This window comes from Camelus bactrianus, chromosome 5 (assembly GCF_048773025.1).
Source record: "Camelus bactrianus isolate YW-2024 breed Bactrian camel chromosome 5, ASM4877302v1, whole genome shotgun sequence".
Taxonomy (NCBI): Eukaryota; Metazoa; Chordata; class Mammalia; order Artiodactyla; family Camelidae; genus Camelus; species Camelus bactrianus.
Genome location: NC_133543.1, coordinates 66,390,354 through 66,412,923, shown reverse-complemented (window position 1 = coordinate 66,412,923; position 22,570 = coordinate 66,390,354). Strand labels below are relative to the sequence as shown.

Genomic DNA, 22,570 nt, shown 5'->3' with positions numbered 1-22,570 from the left:
CGTAAAAATTAGGGCCAGAAAAGAGGCAAATCTCTCTTGCTCTTTTACATTAATTTTTTTCTAGTGTGTTTGATCAATTTATACTATTAGATTTCAATTCTAATTTGCTTTAAATCTCTATAAATTTTGATGTTATTTTTACTGAGCTTATTTTAAAAATATTGCATTTTGTAGTTAAAATAGTTCAGTATTTTAATTTTTTTTTAGTTAATTTAAAGGTAAGGAGGAAAAGTTTTATGTGACTGTTTTGAACTTAAGCACAGTCCACGTTCCAAATAAGGTGGATTAGATGCTCTTCTTTACCCTGATAGGTTCTGGAACAGCTCATCTACCTCCCCTAAATCCCATTATCCCATTCCATTTATCATTGACATTCCTAGAATATTTTATGTAAACAATTTTGAAAACCCACAGACCAAATTCCTTGCAGTAACGATAGTCACTACTTATGTGAACAGCATTTTTAACTGCTGAGACTGTTTCTTTCACCGTTTGTTATAGTTCCCTTTAAGAGGAGTCACATATTTTAAGATCAAAAACAACTAGTGCATATTGAACAAATCAGATTAAGTAAATGACTACATAAATACTGAGGAAGTAGATGGGAGATTCCATTAAGGGAAGACTTAACATTAATGTGAGAGATTTAATTTTAACAACAACAACAACAAAAACCTTGTTTTACTTACCCTTCTGGGCAGAGTTAGAACTTTGGATTTCCCAGCTTCTTCCGGTATTAATTAGTGAGCAAAGCGAAGAGTAAGGAGGATTGTCAACATGCTGTGCAAGAAAGACTGTACATAAACTTGGAGTTATAAACCTCGGATTGAATTTTCACTTTGTCACTTACTATGAAAACCTGGGCAAGTTATCTCACATCTCAGAGTTTTGGTTTCTTCATGTTCATAATATGGTAATGCCTAATTTATTGTAAGAATTAAATGAAATAATGTCGGTAAAGTACTAAGGACATAAAAAGCATTCACTATCACTTACCATTTCTTTAGCTGGAGTATATCTCAACCATCTCTTTGAAGAAGATCTTTTTTTTTTTGCCTTAGGTAACTTTGTACTCTGCCTCTCTGTAGCCTTTAATAATGAGATGTCAGCTTTACAATCTGACAGTTCAGTTACCAGAGGCTAAGGATCCTCTTTCATCCAGCCATAAAAAATACCCGTAGAAAATGAAGTGACATTGCCTCAGCAGATAAATGTACTATTACTATAAGAAAACTTATTATCATCAGAGAGAGGAATTTTGCCCATAGGGTTTTCAGAGTCATTCAGATTAAATATTTTAGGAATTTCAGTGAAACTGCAGTCTTGAATCATTTGCTCCTCATCTTTTATCAAAATTGTTGTCTGAAATTGACATCTATGAGAAATTATTTAAAGGCTGTGTAATCCATCTACACACTAGTCCTTGGGGCTGTGGATGGGCTTCAGGGGGTCAATGAACTCCTTGAAATTGTGTACAAAGGCAGGTGTGCATGTGCATTTTTGTGCTGAGAGCTCTGTAGTATTCAACAGATTCTTGAAAGGGTTCAAATCTCAATTAGAGTTAAGAACTACTTTCCTAGATACTCTGACAACTGTCTTTGGAGAAATTGGGCCACAGGAAAATTATGTTTTGGACCATAATAACTAAGTCTGATGTATAATCATCTTCACTGAGTTTTGTTTTAATAATATACCTGTAAAATAGAGTAAAATAAATCATAGTCATATAAATTTGTTCCAGCAAACAGATAAACATAGTTGTTGAGGGTAAAGTTTGCTTTTCTCTCAACATCTCATATTTCATATATGAAAATTTCAATGAGAACTTTCTTTTAGAGTTCAGTGCCAGAAAAATCTTTGCTTCCTCTTAGTATCCATCGTGTTAGTTTCATTTCCTTTCTAATAATGAGAATTAGGTTACTCATTTTATCTTTCATTTTTACTTTATCTCTCAGGCAACCAAAAATCAGAATATGACAGCTCTTTCAAATTTCATGTTTACTTCACCTATTCCATAGCAACTGTTTTCTATTTATTATATTTTATTATATGTATTTTGTTATAAACTGCCTCAAGTCTTTTACATAAACTGTAAATATAAATAGATGTGCATTAAAAAAGAAATCACTTGAAACTGGCCATGTGAGAGTAAAGGAGAGGAGGATTTCCCTCATCACAATGACCAGGGAAAAATATATTCTTCAGGGAAGAGAGAGAAAAATAACAAAAGATGACAACTTACTTTAACATATATATTAAACAGATAATTTCTCTTCAAGTTTAACTCAGATAATTCTTAAAGGGATTTGTTTAGCTGTTGGGTGCCACTTTTGCCCTTAAAAAGTGGGTCTGCTCTGATTCATAAACACACTTCAGGCCTCTCAGAATAATCTGGTCATTTACTCAATAAAAATTATTGAATAAAAGATTTATAAAAGGAAAACAAAATCATGCAACTAATCTGTTTATTTTGTAATGATGATTCTTTTAAATAAAAAATCTCTCACTATGATATTTGCTACTACTTTTAGAGATGAGGAAAGAGTGGAGGGATTATGATGGGTAAATATAGGAGCTACAAGGTTGTCACTTTTGTCTTGCCATATGGATGACTGCTTATTACTTTGCATATTTCAAATGAATATAAGTGCTTTGCCTATGTCAGTGATTACCAAAGGGAAGTGGAACATTTACCCCAATATTTAGTCCATTTAAACTGAGAACTCCCAATTTAGGATTTTCGTAACTGCATAGATAATCTAAATTCAAAATTTTATACTAGAGAATAAAAATGTACTTATGTTCCTGTGTCAATATTTATGGAGTATTAGTAGTTGCCTGGAACGTTGTTTTGGGAAAGATTCTGGGCTGCATATCGGTGTAGAGGGAAAGAACACTATAATTAATTAGCTATATCTTCTATGTGTCAGAAAAGGGAAGTTACAGCCAAGTTTTTGCTATCCATGGTTATTGCACTTTCACCTCCTCCCATGGGCATACCAAAATTACAACTATTTACAGAGCAACTATCTATATAATAAGACTTGAAGACTAGAAGAAAAGATTTTCCAAAACTAAAAATATAAAGAAGGAGCTACAATGCAACAGGTAGGAGGAGCAGAAATGTGGTATAGTCAGGACCCACACCCCCATGATGGCGACACACAAACGAGAAGAATATCACAGCTGTGGAAGTCCTCCCCAAGGAATGAGGGTTCCAAGCTCAACACTGGGCTCTCCAGACTGTGGTTCCTGCACCAGGAAGACAAGCCCCCAGAATGTTTGACTTTGAAAACCAGCAGGATTTACGATCAGGGAAGCTGGAGGGTACACGAAAAAAACTTCACTCTTAAAGGGTGCAGCCAAAATTTCATATGCCCTGAGTCCCAGTGCAGAGGTAGTAGTCTGAAAGGAGCCTGGGGTCAGACCCACTTGCTGATCTTGGAGAGCTTTTCAGAGAGGCAGGAGGCAACTGGGACTCTTAATGAGGGTGGAGATGTTGGTTGCAGCCATTTTTAGGAGCTCGTTCTACCATGATGACACCAGTGCGTGCAAGTGCCAATTTGGATCTTCTTTCTAGCCTGTTAGTATCAGAGAGCTTGCCCCACCCACCAGTGAGCCTACAGCAGCCTGTGCTTGCTGCCTGGCTACATGGCCAGTGGCACAGGGGACTGGCCTTACCCATCAGTGGGCCAGCAACAGCTGTGTGCCTCTGGGCCTTGTGGCCAACCATGCCCACCAGCATGTTTGAAGCAGCTGAGTGCCTTTGGGCCCTCTGGCTGGCTATGTGGGGAGCTGGCTGAGTCCACCAATGAACCTGCAATAGCCGTCTACCACCAAGCCAAGTGGTCAGCTGTGTTGGGACCCTATTGTACCCATCAGCAGGCTGGCAGAAGCTGTGTACAATTGGGACGCATAGCTAACCTCACAGGGTAGGAATCTACCCTGCCCTCCAGGGGGCTGACAATCATGTCATGAGGCAAGGCCTTGCAGCCAACCTGGCAGGGGGCCAGCCCTGCCTATCACTATGCCCACAGTTGTTAGCCCCATCACAACAGAAGGAAGCATGCAGCCCATATGAGGTTGCCCCTAGAGCATCTAGCTCTGGTGACCAGAGGGGAGGATGCTGCTAGGCCCTACGATGTTTCCTACATATGGCACCTTTCCCAAGATTGGGAGATGTAACCTATCTATCTAATACATAGAAATAACCACAGAGAATTAGGGAATACAAAAATACAGAGGAATATATTCCAAGCAAAGCCACAAGACAAAACCTCCGAAAAAGAACTAAACGAAGTGGAAATAAGCAGTCTCCCTGATAGAAAGTTCAAGATAATGATCATGAAGTTGCTCACTTCACTTGCAAGAAGAATGGATCAACACAGTGAGAATTTCAACAAAGAATTATAAAATATAAAAAAGAACAAAGCAGAGCTGAAGAGTACAATAACTGAAATAAAAAAAAATACACTAGAAGGATTCAACAGTAGATTAGATGATGAAGAGGAATGGATCCCTATCTGGAAGACAGTAGTGGAAACCAAACAAGTTGAACAGAAAAAGAAAAAAGAATTTAACAAATGAGGATAGTTAAAGAAACCTCTGGGACAACATGCAGAATACTGATGTCGACATTATAAGGGTCAAGTAGGGGAAGAAAGAAAAAAGACAGAGAACTTATTTGAAGAAATAATACCCGAAAATATCCCTAACCTGAAGAAGGAAACAGACATCCAGTACCAGGAAGTGCAGAGGGTCTTAAACAAGATGAACCTAAAGAGGTCTACACCAAGACACATTATAATTAAAATGGCAAAAATTAAAGATAAAAAGAGAATCTTAAAAGCAGCAAGATGAAAGCAACTAGTTACATACAAAGGAACTCCCATATGACAATCTCTTGACTTTTCAGCAGAAACTTTATAGACCAGAAGGGAATGATGCTGCATATTCAAAGTGATGAAAGGGAAAAACCAAACATTCAGGTTTGAAGGAGAGAGAAAGAGTTTTATAGACAAGCAAAAACTAAAAGAGTTCACTACCAAACCAGCTTTATAAGAAATGTTAAAGGGACATCTCTAAGTGGAAAAAAAAAAGGCCACAATGAGAAATAAAACAATTATGAAAGGAAAAAAAATCATTGGTGAAGATTAACATATAGTAAAGTTAGTAGATTAACCCCTTGTAAAGCTGGTAGGGAGGTTAAAAGACAAAAGTAGTAGTAAAATCATCTATATCCACAATAAGTAGTTAAGGGATATACAAAGTAATAAAGTTGTAAAGTATTATGTCAAAAACATCAAATGTGTGGGTGGAGGAGGTGTAAAAATGCAAGGTTGTTAAAACATGATGGAACTTGAGATTATCAACTCAGAATAATCACACACACACATATGTGTTGTCATATATGAATCTCATGGTAATCACAAACCAATAACCTATAATAGATAAACTCACAAATGAATCCAAACATAACACAAAAGATAGTCATCAGATCACAAGGGAAGAGAGCAAAAGAAGAAAGGAACATAAAAGAAATTTAAAAAACAACCAGAAAGCACTTCACAAGATGGCAATAAGTGTATATTTATCAATAATTACTTTGAAGGTAGAAGGGCTAAATGCTGCAATCAAACGTCATGGAGGGGTTGAATGGATTAGGAAGAAAACAAGACATCTATATGCTCCTTACATCACCTAGACCTAAAGATACACACAGTGAAAGAAAGGCTGGAAAAGGATAAATAGATAAAGAAAAGCAGAATTTGAAATTCAAAATCTTAGAAGGTGATCAAATACCAATACTAACCAACAGTGCAAAATGCAGATTATAAACATAAAAATTCAAGTATTCAATAAAGGATCAAAGAATAAAAGAAAGTATATTTTATTGATGCCATAAAGGCAGCCTTTGCTTACACATATTGTGGAAAAGTCTCCCTGTGTGCCAGAAAAGTAGAAAAGAGCAAAGGGATTTTACTCTCCTTTTGGAGGACTAGAAGAGAGCCAAGTTGAAGTTTGGGCTGAGTTGAAAGCTTCCCTAGGAAGGGTTGGAAATTTCTTTCCACTGTTCTGACCTCTGCTAATGTTGGAACTTTGTTGACATGCTAGTAGAAAGGGTCATGCAGTATAAAACTAATTTTTTCCTTTTTATTCACTGTCTTCTGAATTCCAGATGTCTATGTAACTATTTTCAAGTATTACAGTTTTATTAAGTTATGTTATTTATTAAGCACTTTGGACCTATCTTGAGTCAAGAACTTGGACCAATTAGGTATGAGATTCCTTCCAGAGTTACTATAATAATAGATAGTACTGTACTGGGCAAACTCCCCTATTATCTTAAAAGTGATAATAATGTGGAAAAGTAACATTCTGTTTATAAGAATTTAAACATTGGTAAATAGTGTATAAAGTATACTGTAAACAAAGCACAGACATCATATTGGTTGGCAGAAGAAGCCATTGCCTCCACTTTGAAGATAAGAAACAATCATGAAATCAATACATTATTTATAATCTATACACATTGTTAATCAATAAATTAAAATGGGACCGCCAAGCTATCCAGCAAATTATAGTTATGAAGTAATGCTATTTGGTAAAGAAAATTGGTACAGCAATGAAAATATGTGGTTTATTCAATAACTCTCTTATTCACTTAAATTATCTCATTGATTACATTTTATACTTTAATTTACCTCTGTAGAGCCATTCTTTTATTATTATTATTATTACTATTTTTATTTTTACTGAGTTATAGTCAGTTTACAATGTTGTGTCAATTTCCAGTATAGAGCACAATTTTTCAGTTATACTTGAATGTACATATATTCATTGTCACATTCTTTTTCACTGTGAGCTACCACAAAATCTTGTATATATTTCCCTGTGTGATACAGTATAATCTTGTAGAGCCATTCTTAAATACAGACTTTCTGAATGCCTGTTTCTTACTTTCATTAGTTTGAGGTTTGAATTTTCTCCATTTCATATACTTCATATATGTGAATACGTATGTATATTATATTTATAAATATATTTAGATACACCAAATATATTTTGTATATATTTTGGTATATACAGTTTTCTTACATTTTGTTCTGGGCATATCAGACAATTAAATCTTCTAAGCAGACATATTTCCTATTCACTTTATTAATGATTTTATTAATGATTCTTCTGTTTAGAAAGTATTTTAAAAGAGATCCATAGTGTGAAAGGACAGTTTATAAATCATTATACACTGTTGATTGTTGTGTTTATGTTTATTTATTCATTCACAGCTTCCTTAGCTCACATCTCTCTTGACCTGAATGCACATTTCAATTTGGAGACTACATGGAACTGTAAGTACTGAATATTCATCTCAGAAGATGTTGAGTGGAAGTGCTCTTTCTAAGTCACAAAACAAAAAATGCTTTGTAAAAACTCTTTGAAGACTCCGGCTATGCTTTCATTCTGTGCCTTCCAAATAATACTAACAGAAAGGGGATCTTAAATAATAATTTTGAAGCAGTGCATCCTTTAACAATACATTTTCTATAAATGTAGCTTTTGGGTTATTACATAAAATTGGTTCTCTGGCAGTCATTTTTAAATAGATAAGAAAATTCATTAAAGATTATTTTGAGACCATGTCTAGTTTCTTTCTAAGAGTGATTATAAAACTAAAAAGGGGTAAATTGGACCACAGGGACTTCAACAACCATAGAAATCTGAATCTTTTCCCTTCAAAAAAGATATGTAAATTTTGAGGTTGCCCTAGGAAAGAAAAAGATATATGAAGAACAATAATTAATACAGTATTTAGTGAAGTTTGTGCCCAATTCATGCCTTGTCGCTCATACACTATGCAAGTGTCATTTCATTTTTTGTATTACACTTTCTTTATAGTAAAGTATTATTTTCCAATTCACAGTTGCCCTTTGACCTGATACTTCTTTTATGTCTGGTTTCTCAGATAGGGTTTATGAGGCTTCTATTTCTTAGGACATAGGACATTTTCTTGAAAAAACAATGAAGTCTATTTCAAGGATAAATTCTCTTCACTTGTGTGTCTTCACAACAGAAGTCAACAACACATTGTCCCATTGCTTTTAAAAAAAGTTCAGTATAAGTATCTGGAAGCCATGTGATGACCTTAGTCACATGGGAGTTAAGGCATTTCCTGAGTTGGAGATATTTCTGCATGCAGGATATAGGAATTATAGTACTGATTAATTTTCATAGTTTTTCTCACTCTCCTTTCCTTTTCTTTTTTCCTATCAGCCGTATTCTTTCTGTTCTCTTAGAATATAAGCTTCTCATATTAAATTTAGTTTCACATGCTTCTGAGACTCTCAGTATATGTCCCTGCCGTATTGCTTCCCAGACACTTCTCATCGTCATTCACAAGGAGTACTATTTTGAGTCTGATTATCCACAGCTATTTAGAAAGCCTGGCATAAAGAAAAGTATAAAAAGATTTTACCAGAGGAACTTAATGAAATATCAATTTAAATGAAAGAGTGTATACTTATTTTGCAAAGTAGAAAAGAGAGGAGTTCCTGTTCTTTGTGGGTCCTTCCTTAGTCTTTAGTGATCATGTTGAAATTCTCTTTAGATAGCTTTTAGCTGATGAATATTCTGGACAGCAGAGAATACTTAGCTATCTTTGTAACCCTTGAGCTTAACACAGCTTGTGATATATAAAATGATCAGTAAATGTTTGTTGAACTGAATTGAACTGAAAAGAACCTTATGTAGTTATCAAGCAGTAACTGTAGCTAATTCTGTAATGTTTGGGACTGAAAAGGTTATTTTAAAATTTAGAAGTCATATTTTCCCTGTTGAGATATTAATGTCTGCTTAACTTGAATAGAAAAAAAAGGCAGGCATCCTTTGGGGGAGAAAGTGAGGTAATACAGAAATTAGTTTTGCCACAAAATGATCCAGAACAATCTAGGGCATTCTGAAGTTCATGCCAAGTGTAGCATATGAAAAATTGTTTTTTTTTAAAATATGTCAACTTTTCCAAAATATGAAATCATTGCATTTGGTAGTAACTGATTGGCTTGCAAAATTCACCCTCTGGAATAGTCCTAACATCAAATGTGAGAGGTGTAAGTTTGTGAAAAGTGTTCAAGAAATAAAGCTTGTATGTATAAATATAATAAAAGCCTATAAACGGAAGATGAAGTAGTAATTTAGCAAGTTAACATGTCTTGTCTTTTGATATGATAACTTATTAATATACCTGCTTATGCATTTAAAATGCTACAACAGAAGAAAAAAGGGATAAGTTACATTTTATAATTTTTTTTTTTGGAAAACTCTGTATGTACTTATTTGCTGATCGTTTAACTAATGCATGCTCTTTGTAAAACCCTTAAACTACTCAGAGGGGCTTAAAATTAAAAGTGAAAATCCTTCTGCTAATCCACCTGCATAAATGTTACGATTTATAGTTTCTTATATATAATCATAGAGCATTTTCATATATATTAGCAAATAGTAAATGATAGATGTTTATTCATTTTCAGTGTTTTATATATATGATATACAAATTTGCATGATATTAAATAATTTAAAAACTGGACATACATGGGCTTGAAATATGTCCATGAAACAATTTTGTACTATAGATAATAATACAGATTTTAGTTAATCTGAAGTCAATTTTACGTGTCAAGAGTGAATAGATATAATTGAATTTTCTAAGAACTTTAGTAGAGAGTATTGGAATGTAAGCATCAAGAGGACAGAAACTTTTTCTTCTCCTCCATTTGGCTCTCTGCTTTTAGGCACAAAGTAAGTATTCACTTTAAAAGAAATAATGAATTATTTGTTACCCTGTCAGACTTAGCTTTTTTTCAGCACCTATTGCTGGGCTGCTTTCCTTTTCCATTAGTGCATACATTTTGGTGAACACAGATATTTAACAAATAATCCAGTAAATTGTGTAATTTTAGATACTGAATAAATACTATGAAGAAAATAAAGTATGGTTTAGGTATACAGATTATGTATGTGGATATATGTGTTTGTATAAGTAGGCTGTTTATTATGTGTATGTTTTATGTGTATTTTGTATGTGTGTTGAGTGTGATTGTGTGTATTTGTGTGTGAATTGTATGGGTTATGTATGTTGTGTGTGAGTGTATTTTATTTTAGAGGGTGATCAGAAGAAGTTTCTGAAAATGCCTTGGTGAAATTACAGATAAAAAATTTATGTTGTTGCTGTTTGTTAATTTACATAATTCTCTTGACTCTAAATGTGATGAGAGGAGAGAACTAATATGTGTTGAACACTTTCTACTTTCATATATTGTCTCATTTAATTCTTACAATGACTCTATGAAGTAGATACCGTTTTTTGAATCCTATAGATGAAGAAATGGTGGGAACTTATTCAGGGTTACCAAGCCGTCAACTGGCTTATAAGTGGAATTTAAAACATGTCTCTCTGGCTTCAGGTTCCATTACTCTTACCACACTGCCTGTCTTAGTCAACGTGGGTGCTATAACAAAATACCATAGACTGAGGGGCTTATATACAAGAGAAATTTATTTCTCACATTTCTGGAGGCTCGGAAGTCCAAGATTAACGTGCTGGCAAATTTGGTGTCTAATGAGGGCCTGCTTCCTAGTTCGTACATAGATGGCCATCTTCTTGCTGTATTCTCACGTAATGGAAGCAAAAGAAAGCTCCCTGGATTTCCTTTTATAGTATCCCCATTCATGAGGGCTCCACCCTCATAGTCTATCACTTCCCAAAAGCCCTACCTTGTAATACCATCACATTGAGAGTTAGGATTTCAACATATGAATTTCGAGGGGACACAAATATTTAGTCTGTAATACTGCCTATCCCTGAAACTAGAAAAAAGGCCATGGAGAGAGAAAGGGAGAGATGAAGTACAATTAGAGCTAGAGAATTCATAATTTCTGAGATGATGGAAAGAATTAAAAGTAATCAGAAGTCACTTGATGTCTGTTATGACAGTATAACTGACTTGCTGTATTAAATGAGCCAAAATGTATTAAGTACACAGAGCAATGGCATATAGTATGTACTATATGTGTTAACTTTTATTATTATTACTAGTCTGATAGGTGAAGCTACTAAAGGATATTGACACATAAGGTTTATGTCTATAATTAATGAATGAGGAATAATTGAGTGCATAGTATGGTTCACCTGTGTGCTGAGTTGTTCTCATTATCCAAGCAGAAAACAGTGGAAAAGTAACACAAATCAGCTAAACATTGATGAATAACTTAGTCAAAGCAAACTTTATATTTGGCCATGGAACTGTTTCAAATGTATTTGGAATATTGGTTGTGGAATTATATAATTTTTTTAGACATATCCTAGAGTTCACTTAGTCACATTATCATAGAACAGTGGTTCTTTATCAGAGCCAGTGTCCTCCTTGTTATAATGAATGAATGATAATATACAACCAATTAATAAACAATATAAAAATTAGAACATTGATATAAAAAGCTTTTAGGAAGAAGTTCAAATAATCAAAATCAAAACAAACGTACCAAATTCCCTCAGTTAAAAAACAGAGATTACCAGATTGAAAAATAAAATAAAATCAACTGTATACAAAATATACATCTATAGCATAGAGATGTGGAAAGTTTGAAAATAAAAGGATGGTAAAAAATAACAAGCAACTCCCAACTAAAAGAAAGTTGGCATAGCTGTATTGCTGTCAGACAAATACACTTTAAGATTGTTAGAGGATATTGATATTAAACAAAAAAACTTAACAGTTTTCAGAGTCAAATTAGCTTAGAACATTTCAAAACGTATGTCAATAATATTATTTTTGAGCCTTAGTGGTACATGTTCTAACTTAAATCTTTGGTAAATCACAGTTACTTTCTTCTTGTTGAACCTCCATTTAAAATTCTGGACTTCAATAAGTTGTCTAGACAAAATAGATATTTAAAGTTATTATTTTGTTGTCAGCAGTAACAGGGACATGTTCTCATGGTACAAAGGAAATCACTTCTGCTTTCTGTGTTGTAGTGGATGAACGATCTGTATTCATTAGTGAGAAAATAGCTTTAGAAGGATGGAACTCTTCAAGGAATAGCCGTTTCTTTTTTCATTGTGGTCACCTGAATAGACCAAGTTATTTGTGGTACACAGGACAATTAATTTACTATTTCCCCCCATAGATAGGACATAGAAATCTGCATCATGCATTAGGATAGAGAAAATCTCGGCTGTGGCAAAAAGATTAATGACTTCCTTTGGATATAAACTCATCCGCTCCTTTGACCATTTATGTTGCATAAAGACTTATTTTATATCAAGTTTGGTATCATTCTAAGTTACTAGCGAAACAATTAACATTGATTGGTGGGTATATCCTACTGATGATTTTATGTAGTAGATTGTTCAAACTTCTTTTGATAGACATATTGACTTCAGTGTTAGTGCACATGTGAAAGCAGATTAGCAACAATTTAATTACTATACAAGTTTGGTGTTTACTTAAATGTGAACTGGTTTTTTTGTATCAATTGTATAACTATATAATTAATTAAATAAATTAAAATGAATTATATAATGAATTGTATAGTTATATGAGTATAATTGTAGAATTTTTTTTCTCAGAAAACTAGTGATTTTTCTTAACATATACTATATGATGTATGAGGTGCAGTGTGATATATATCAGCTGTTGACATGGATGGATATTTTTATTAAGGATGTTATTGCAAATGAAATACCTAAAGAACTCGGGTTATTGAATAAAACACTGCATTTAACATGTGTTTTAGACTGCAAATACAAGGATAACACTATTATACATCCTCAAAAAGGACTCACTATCTTCTTTTTTGATATCCAATAAATATGCCCACCTATAAAAATGAAAAGGAAAATAACTGGGCTATCTAATACACAGGGTTGTTGTGAACCAGTAGAAAACAGATACAAATATTTGTTATTTGTTTATGTGAACCAGAGTAGGAATGAGGGTGGGGGGGTTGTAATAGATATTTGAAGGTAGAAGAGTTGTAAAATAAATCTGTGTCATAAATGAAGCTTATGTTAAAAGCTAAAATCCATTAAAATCCAGATTGCTTGAAACTATGACATATCCAACTAAAGACTGTCATAAAAACAGATGAGGTACCTCCACACTGTTTTCCATAATGACTGTACCAATGTGTACTATGGATCACCAGCACTGCTAAGGTTCCCTTTTCTCCATGTCCTCACCAACACTTGCTATTGCCTTTTGGATAATAACCATTCTGACAGGTGTGAGGTGATATCTCATTGTGGTTTTAATTTGCATTTCCCTGGTGATTAGTGATGTTGGGCATCTTTTCATGTGCCTGTATATCTTCTTTGGAAAAATGCCTATTCAGATTCTCTGCCCATTTTTTAATCATGTAGGTTGTTTTATGATGCTAAATTATATGAATTCTTCATATATTTTGGATTTTAATCCATTATCAGATATATCATTTGCAAATATCTTCTCTCATTCATAGATTGCCTTTTCATTTTGATAATCTTTTTTCTGTAAAAAAGCTTTTAAGTTTTATTAGGTCCTATTTGTTTAATTTTTGCTTTTGTTTTTCTTTACGGAAGAGACAAATCCAAAAAATATTGCTAAGATTTATGTAAAAGAGTGTGCTGCCTATATTTTCTTCTAGGAGTTTTATGGTTTCAGGTCTTATATTTAGGTCTTTAATACATTTTGAGTTTATTTTTGTATATGGAGAAAGTGTTCTAATTTCATTCTTTTACATAACACTTTTCCCAACAACATTTATTACAAAGACTGTCTTTTTCTCATTGTATATTCTTTGTCCTTGATTAATTGACCATATGTGTGTGGGTTTATTTGGGGGCCCTTTATTATGTTTAGTTGATCTATGTGTCTCTTTTTGTGCCAATACCATACTACTTTGATTGCTGTAGCTTTGTAGTATGGTCTGAGATTAGGGCATGTGATAACTCCAGCTTTGTTCTTTTTTCTCAAGATTGCTTTGACTATTTGGGGTCTTTTGTACATACAGATTTTAGGATTATTTGTTCAAGTTCTGTGAAAAGTCATGAGTATTTTGATACAGGTTGCATTAAATCTGTAAATTGTTTTGGGTAGTATGGACACTAACAATGTTAATTCTTTCAGTCTATGAACATGGAATATCTTTTCATTTATTTATATTGTCTGCAGTTTCCTTCTTCAGTGTCTTACAGTTTTCAGTGTACAGATATTTCACCACCTTGGTTAAATTTATTCCTAGGTATTTTTTTCTTTTCAATGTGTTGGTAAATGGGATTGTTTTCTTGATTTCTCTGTCTGATAATTATCAGTACTTAGAAAAGCAATAGATTTTCATATATTAATTTTGCATTCTGCAACTTTACTTAATTAATTTATTATTTATAGTAGCTTTTTGGCAAGTCTTTAGGGTTTTCTATAGATAGTACCATGTAATCTGCAAATAGTGTAAGTTTTACTTCTTTCCTTCTAATTTGAATGTCTTTTATTTCTTTTTCTTATCTGATTGCTGTGGCTAGGATTTCCAATATTTTGTTAAATAGATATGGGAAGAACAATCATCCTTGTCTGATTCCTGATTATGTTAGCTGCGGATTTCTCATAAATGGCTTGTATAATGTGGAGACATATTCCCTCTGTATCAACTTTGTTGAGAGTTTTTGTTATGAATAAACGTTGGATTTTGTCAAATGTTTTTTCCTGCACTTATTGAAATGCTCATGTGATTTTTATCCTTTGTTTTGTTAATGTGGTGTATCATGTTGATTTGTGGATATTGAACCATCCTTGCATCCCTGGAATAAACCCCGCTTGAGAAGGATATAATCCTTTTTATGTATTGTTGAATTTGTTTTGTTATTTTGTCGACGATTTTTTACATCTATGTTCATCAGTGATATTGACTTACAATTTTATTTCTTTGTCTGGTTTTGGTATCAGAGTAGTGCTGGCCTTGTAGAATGACTTTGGAAGTGTTCCCTTCTCTTCAGTATTTTGGAGCAGTTTGAAAAGATAGCTATTAACTCTTTTTTAAATGTTTGGTAGAATACCCCTATGAAGCTGTTCATTCCTGGGCTTTTGTTTGTTGGGAGGTTTTTTTTTTTTTTTTTTTTTTTTTTTTCTAAACAGATTTAATTTCACTTGTAATTGGTCTATTAATGTTTTCTGTTTCTTCCCAATTCAGTCCTAGAAGATTATATATTTCTAAAAAATGTATCCATTTCTACTAGGTTGTACAGTTTGTTGGAGTACAACTGTTTGTAGTATTCTCATGATTATTTGCATTTCCATGATGTTGGCTGTAACTTCTCTTTCATTTCTAATTTTGTTTATTTCGGTCTCTCTCTTTTTTTCTTAATGATTCTCGCTAAAGGTTTATTATATCATTTATCTTTACAAAAAACCAGCTCTTAGTGTCATTGGTCTTTTCTATTTATTTATTTTTTGCCTCTATTTTATTTATTTCCACTCTGATCTTTATTATTTCCTTCCTTCCACTGCCTTTTAGATTTGTTTTTATTTTTCTTTTAAAAAATTCCTTTAGATGGAAAGTTAGCTTATTTTTTTTTTTGAGATTTTTCTTATTTCTTAAGGTAAGCTTATACTGCTGTAAACTTCCTTCTTAGAACTGCCTTTACTGCATCACATAGAATTTGGAAAGTTGTGTTTTTCTCTTCATTCATCTCAAGGTAGTTTCTGATTTCCTCTTTGATTTTTTTGATTGATCCATTGGTTTTCTGGTAGGAAGTTTAGTCTACACATGTTTGTGTTTTTTTTTCATTTTTCTTCCTGTAATTGATTCTCATTTCATATTGCTGTGGTAAAAAATATGCTTGATATAGTTTCAATGTTCTTAAGTTTTGTTAAGACTTTTTTTTTTGTGACCTAGTATATGATCTGTCCTGGAGAACATTCCATGTGTACTTGAAAAGATTATGTATTTTTCTGCTTTTGGATGAGCCTTGGTTTTAGAAGAGCCATTCTGCTATTCTTCATGTCATTCTCAATGAAAGTTGCTCTATATGTAGTTGTATTTTTGATGTGTTCATGGGGGAGGTGAGCTCAGTGTCTTCCTACTCTGCCATCTTGATCCTATCCCCAAAAAAGTTTGCTACGTTCTTTTTAATAATCTCTTCAAGTGTGGACAGTTTTGTAGTATATTGCATGTACAGGGAGAGTAGAAAAATAATTCAGTCTGTTGCATGATTAATCAAAAAACTTAAATTTATGATTGGAATGCAGGGACCTTTACACACAATTGAACTCACAATTAATTGGTATCACTACAGGTTTTTGTCCTACAAACCCAGGAATTCTGATAAGTGCTGTTTCACAAAATTCAAAAAAGGATAAAATGTATATTGTCTTTATAACTATTAATTGCATTATTGCATATATTCTTGATGATATTATTTCTGTCTTGTCTAGGCATTGGGGAGAACTGGATCCTTTGCTTACTGTTTTATAAATATGATGATTGGAAGAATTTTTCCCATATGAATTTCTGTCACTGTACATTTAAGACCTTATTTCCCTTTTTTTAATGCATATATTTCCTGCTGGGAGGTGTGGGACACTCTGCCTATGCCTATATGTTACGACGACAGGTGGGTCTGCACAGTCGGTTGTAGTAGGATTCCTGGAAGTCCTTCCTATTCTGAGAAGACTAGCAATCACTTCAATATATGCGGGAGAGACTGTGAACTACAAATATATTCCACTAACTTCAAACTAAATGAATCAGTTTCCCTTATCCAGATCCCAATAATGCCACCTACAACTTAGAAAAAAATTGTTGAGTTAAGTCACTATGCTGTACGCTTTAAATATACACAGTGTTGAATGTCATTTAACTCTCAATAAAACTGGAAAAAAAAAGAAAGTGTAATGGAGGGTAAGTTTATCTTATATTTTATAATATTTCTGAAATCTCTTATTAGTCCTAAGGGGCTGTTGATACTATACAGTCTTCTAGGTTGGTGATCACATAATTGAAGTTATTAAATAAATAAATAAATAATATTGAATACATTCATAATTTATAAACAATATGAATAAAAGTTCATCATAATCAGATAGGGCTCGTCCCAGGAATATGAGGATGCTTCAGCATCAGAAAAATCACGAATAATTCACCATATTAATTGACTAAGGAGAAAAATATGATTTTAATTATATATGGGAAAACATTTGATAAAGTTCAGAATATATTAATGGTTAAAAACTATTAGAAACCTAGAAAAAAGAAATTTCTAGACTTGACAAAGGTTGTTTATAAAAACCTTTGGCAAATATTATACAGAATGGAGAAACTCTAGTTTCATTATCTTTAAGATAGTGGAGAAAAGAACAATTTCATTATCACTGCTAATATTTTAAAAGTATTGAAGGTCCTAGACAATGCTGAATGGAAATTAAAAGAAAAATCTATGAATGATGTTGGTCTTGGAAGGGAACATACAAAACTCATTTTTATAGACTATGTTGTTTTTTTTTTTATTATTACCACTTAAATTTCTATAGTATTTATTTTTCTTTTCAAGTTCTCTATTTCTGTTTGTTTAACTTAGCATTTTATACCGTTTTAGGAAACTGCATTTCCTCTTGGTTTTAAAATTTATTAGCATATAACTGATCGAAAAAACTGTTTTATTGTTTAAAAAATCTTATGTCTTATAGTTACTTCCTTTTTTCATTTTGTATTTTATTTATGTCAGATTTCTTTTATTCTTATCAGTCTTATCAAACATGTTTATATCTTTAAAATATTTTTCAAAGAACTATCTTCTGTTTTTGTTTGTTGCTCTTTTACCTTGTTATTTGTTGCATTCTTTTTAAAATTTGAATTATTTTAGTCCATTTCCAATTTCTTGAGCTGAATTTATTTTTAAACTATATTGCTTTTTGATATATATAGTTCTCTTACATGATATTAAAAAAGCTGTCTGATACTGATTCTTCGGATTTTATTGAAGCTTTCTTTGTAGCCTAGCATTTACTCTGTTTTCATACAATTATGGGTATTTGAAAAGAAATTGTTTTCTCTGTTTTTCACATGAAGAGTTCTGTATATTTTACATATAATTGTATTGTTCAGTTTTTCAGTATTTCTGCTCATTTTTTAACCAGCTTGCTCTACCATTCCTGAGAAAGTTTTATCACAACTTTCTTAACTATTGATTTATCTGCTTCTTCCTGCAATTGTGTTTGGTTCTGTTGTTGCTTGGTATAATTTAAGTCTAAATTTATAAAAAATATGTATCCTGTGTTTTTGAAGGATTCGTTTATAAGACTATAATGTCCTTTATTCTTTATCTTTGTAGCCTTAAGTTCTTTTTATCCAATGTTAAGATTACTGCCACAGCTTTTTTTGAATTCCATTTTATTTCAACCTTCCATGCTTTTTTGTTTTAAGTGATCTCTTATAGCCAACATGTAGTTGTATCTTATTTTGTAATCCAACCTGAGAATCTTTTTTATTTAATGAGTTGGTTTAATTTATTTAAGTTTATTAATATTATTATTAAGAAGTTCTCTAATCTTTTTACAAAGTTTTTATATTTTGTACTTTTGTTCTTTCTTTTTTCCCTCTACTCTTGCTTTCTTCTGCTTGCTGGAAGCATTACATTCTATATTTTTGTGGTTATTGCTGTTATCTTAAAAGTCCTACTCATGCTTCTTTACTCCTATTGATTAACTGAATTTACTAATATCTATGTAGTCCCCCTAACAGGACAAGCCCTATGGCATAATCTCTTATCCTTTAGTTTCCTTCCAAAACCTATATGACCAAAATTTTGTGCCTAGGTTATTATAAATATATTTTATATTTTACATTTTTGGGGAGATTTTTGTGACTATACATTTTACCAACATACCTTATCACTGTTAATTTCTATATCACTTGAAAAATTACTGATTATTTTATCTTTTTTATTTGATTACCCTCCCCAGAAATGTTTTCAGTGTGGGCCTTTATATAAAAAAACCATCTAAGGCCCTGTGTATTAAGTTTGGTTACACAGAAACAGCCAGGGATATATTATGAAAATATTCACATAAAGACAACTAGTAGAGTGGAAAACAGAAGGGAAAGTAAAAAGAAATCAAGCAAATGTGAGATTTTAGGCAAAAATCCTAGCTTCTGCTTGATCCTGTGGGGAGAGTTAGAACACCTTGAGAAGAAACCTGGTCTTTCAAATTCCCACAGTTGATCATTGGCTATGGGCTGCTTCAGTTGATTATAAATTTCTAGACACTCCTTGTTCTTTGAATGTGTAGTTGAAACTTCTCCAGTAGCCAAAGGGCATTCTTCTGAATCAGTTAAACGTACCCACAAAGGAAGAAAAGCATACAGACTCCAAAGGAGAGATGCAAAACTAGTAGGTGGGGTCCAGACAAAACATAGATTGTGTCCAGTACAGTCCTCTGCTCAGATTCACTAAGTTCTCATAAATATCAATCCATCTTACAATGGCTTCTTCTATATTTTTGATGGTCACAATTTCTGGAGGAAAATATATAGGAGGTATTTAATGAGATGAGCTATAGCCCTTGCCTGCCTTCCTCCTCCATCCTTTCTATTTTTAAAAAAATTATTTGGGGGGGGATCATTTAATAAATAAATAAATAAATAAATAAATAAATAAATAAATAAATAAATAAATAAATTTTAATAGAGGTACAGGGGATTGAACTGAGGATCTCATGTATAGTAAGCACACGTTCTACCACTGAGCTGTACCCTCCCTCCTCCATCCATTCTAGATTGTTCTCACTCTGGCTAGAACGTTTGCTGTTCTAGTGGTTTGACCCAATATTTAAGCCTTTGGGCATTATGTTTTTATAATAGAATGGTTGCTCTAATTACCCTTTCATAGTTATTATTGGGCAGTAGATACCAATAGATATTGTGGGTGGATTAATGTAGTATTAAACATATTCTCTTTCTCAACTATGTAGCTTCATAATAGTGATCAAGGTTAATTACCCCTACCAATATGGTAATGCTTTTTTTCTGCCTGCTTGTCTACCAGCACAGGGACCCAAACATTTTGACAGTTGTAACTTTCCTTTTAGTGAAGCCCATACTTGGTCCCTTAGTGAAATCATCTCTCTTCTGGGAACCAGGAACTTCAGACCTGCAAAGTCTAGATCTGTGGCAACAAGAAGCATAAAATTACCTAAGCAGTTCTCTGGGAATGATGATAAGAGGCACTCCTACTTCTATCATTTAATTCCTGAATTCAGCAAATTTAATGGCCAATGGATTTAAGGTATATTTGGTATCACGAAGGAGAGTGTACCTACCATGGAGTGTCACCTCCAGGCTTGTGCCTCAGCTATATCTTCAAGTGCCCATTCTAACATTCTACCAACCTGTTGGCTTATGGATGATACAGTTCTTTTAACCAGTGGATCTCATGGTTATGAGCCGATTGTTTCACATCCTTTGCTGAAAGGTGGGTCCCTTGGTCCCACGAAATTTTATGTGAAATTCCATGTTACTGAGTCAGATTCTTTGTGAACCTTAGGATAGTTATGTTGGCTGAGATAGTACAGGCAGGAAAAGAAAATCCACCCATAAAAGACATAAATCTTGGTCATAACAAACCACTGTCCTTTTCTAGGTGAAAAGGTCCTATATTATTTGACTTGCCATTAAGTGGATAGTTGATCTTGAGGAATAATCTTTAGCAGGTCTTAAATTTGGTTTCTGTTACTATTAAGTGTATACATTCAGCAGTATTGGTACCCAGATTAGCTTGGGTGATGGAAGGAGCCCATGGTGTTGAGCTCATGTATAGGCTCCATCTCTTTCACTATCACTACTCCATTCCTGTGCCCATTGAGCGAGTACTAGAGTGACCACGTACAGAGGCTGGCAGACAGCTACTGGATAAGTAATCCTGTTTAACTTGTTGTTTAGGATGTCTTCTACAGTTGATGCTCTATCAAGAGTGTTTAGTGTTTCAAGGATGCTCAACCTTTGTACCCACTCCCACATCTAAACCCTTCATTTTAAGACTTTCTTCTTATCTCTGATCTTCCAGTCTTGCATTTTTCTGGACTAACCAGCCAAACCATTTTCCACTGCCCATGTGACCCTATATATTATTACATTTAGCCAGTTATTTTTTTTCAGACAAACTGGATGACCAAATGCACTGCATCAAGTTTTTCCCATTGAGAGAACTTCTTCTTACTACTGTCTTTCAGGGCCACCCTTGAGTTGGGCTGCAGTACAGGAGCAGCCTATTTTTATCTTGACTCAACATACCTAGTAAACATCCATGAACCAGTTCTGGGTTTTTCTTCTGTTAGCTGTTTGTAAGATAAGCAACAAGGATTTATTGTATAGCACAGGGAACTATGTTCAGTATCTTGCAATAACCTATAATGGCAAATAATCTGAAAAAAATATGTAACTGAAAAAAAGAGATCCTGATTATTTGACAGATGGCCCTTGGTCACTGTGGGGAAGGACTGAGGGAATTACTACTCTCACTTACTATGGTATTCCAGGGTCTTTCCTTATAGAGATCTGACCTCTCTTTTAATTGATGAGTTCTTGTGTAAGAACTGCCTCAGGTATGGAATATAGAAGAGAGATTGCAGCTTTTAATTAGTTCCTCTAGGGCAGCTGAGATCATTCTTCTGTCCATGTGTTCTTGATCTCTTTTGAATGAATCTATCTTCCTTCCTTCCTTCCTTCCTTCCTTCCTTCCTTCCTTCCTTCTTTCCTTCCTTCCTTCCTTCCCTTCTTCCCTTCCTCCCTCCCTCCCTCCCTCCTTTCTGTCTGTCTGTCTGTCTGTCTGTCTGTCTGTCTGTCTGTCTACCTATCTACCTATCTACCTGCCTACCTACCATCTGAAGAAATTCTCTTGTTTACTGCCTATTTGTCTTGCTCTAGGAACCATGGCCTATCATGATAGTTCACTGTGGGTCAGGGTGCCCTGGATGCCATTTTAACCATGCTTCCAATTACAGTTATTACACACATGTTGTCTCTGTCAGTTAGGTGCTGCCAGCTGCTTCTGCTACTCTGGAATCCTGTCTTCCTTGTTGATACTGGGGTGCCAAGTTCCATAACAGCATGTCCCGCCATCAGCCTCAGGTGGCAGAGGAGACCACTACTAAGCTTCTCAGTAAAGAAGCATCTCCATTTCCAGTGCATTCCTTATCACCACAGTTAATGAAATGTTCTCTGGCCCCTTCCAGGGAAGGTCAACTGGTGGGTTCTCACATTTTATGTAGTAGACCCATTTTTATCATGTTCACTTCTCTGGGACATTTGCTTCCTTTCCTCAGCACTCTGTCAGTTCTAGCATGCCAAATTTGTTTAATCAGAAGGCCATCATTTTTTCCAAGCTTCCAAGATTCATCCCAGCAGCATATCAGAACTTGCCAGGGCATTAAATCCTGAGTCAGAGCGTGCCTCTATATCCAGACACTCTTCCTAATCCAGTTTTAAGTTCAGCTCCCCTCCTGATTCAAGGCTTTTAAGAGCTGCTTCCAGACATGCTGTTTTGGTT

General features: G+C 33.8%; 1 protein-coding gene across 1 annotated transcript in view; it reads left to right on the top strand.

Annotated features, from left to right (window-relative positions):
• COL5A2 (collagen type V alpha 2 chain) overlaps window positions 1-22,570 on the top strand; it is a 288,171-nt gene that overhangs the window by 32,717 nt on the left and 232,884 nt on the right. Inside the window, exon 3 of the mRNA XM_045520436.2 lies at window positions 7,290-7,352. The gene's annotated coding sequence lies outside the window, so the exon portion shown is untranslated. The remainder of the gene's footprint in view (window positions 1-7,289; window positions 7,353-22,570) is intronic.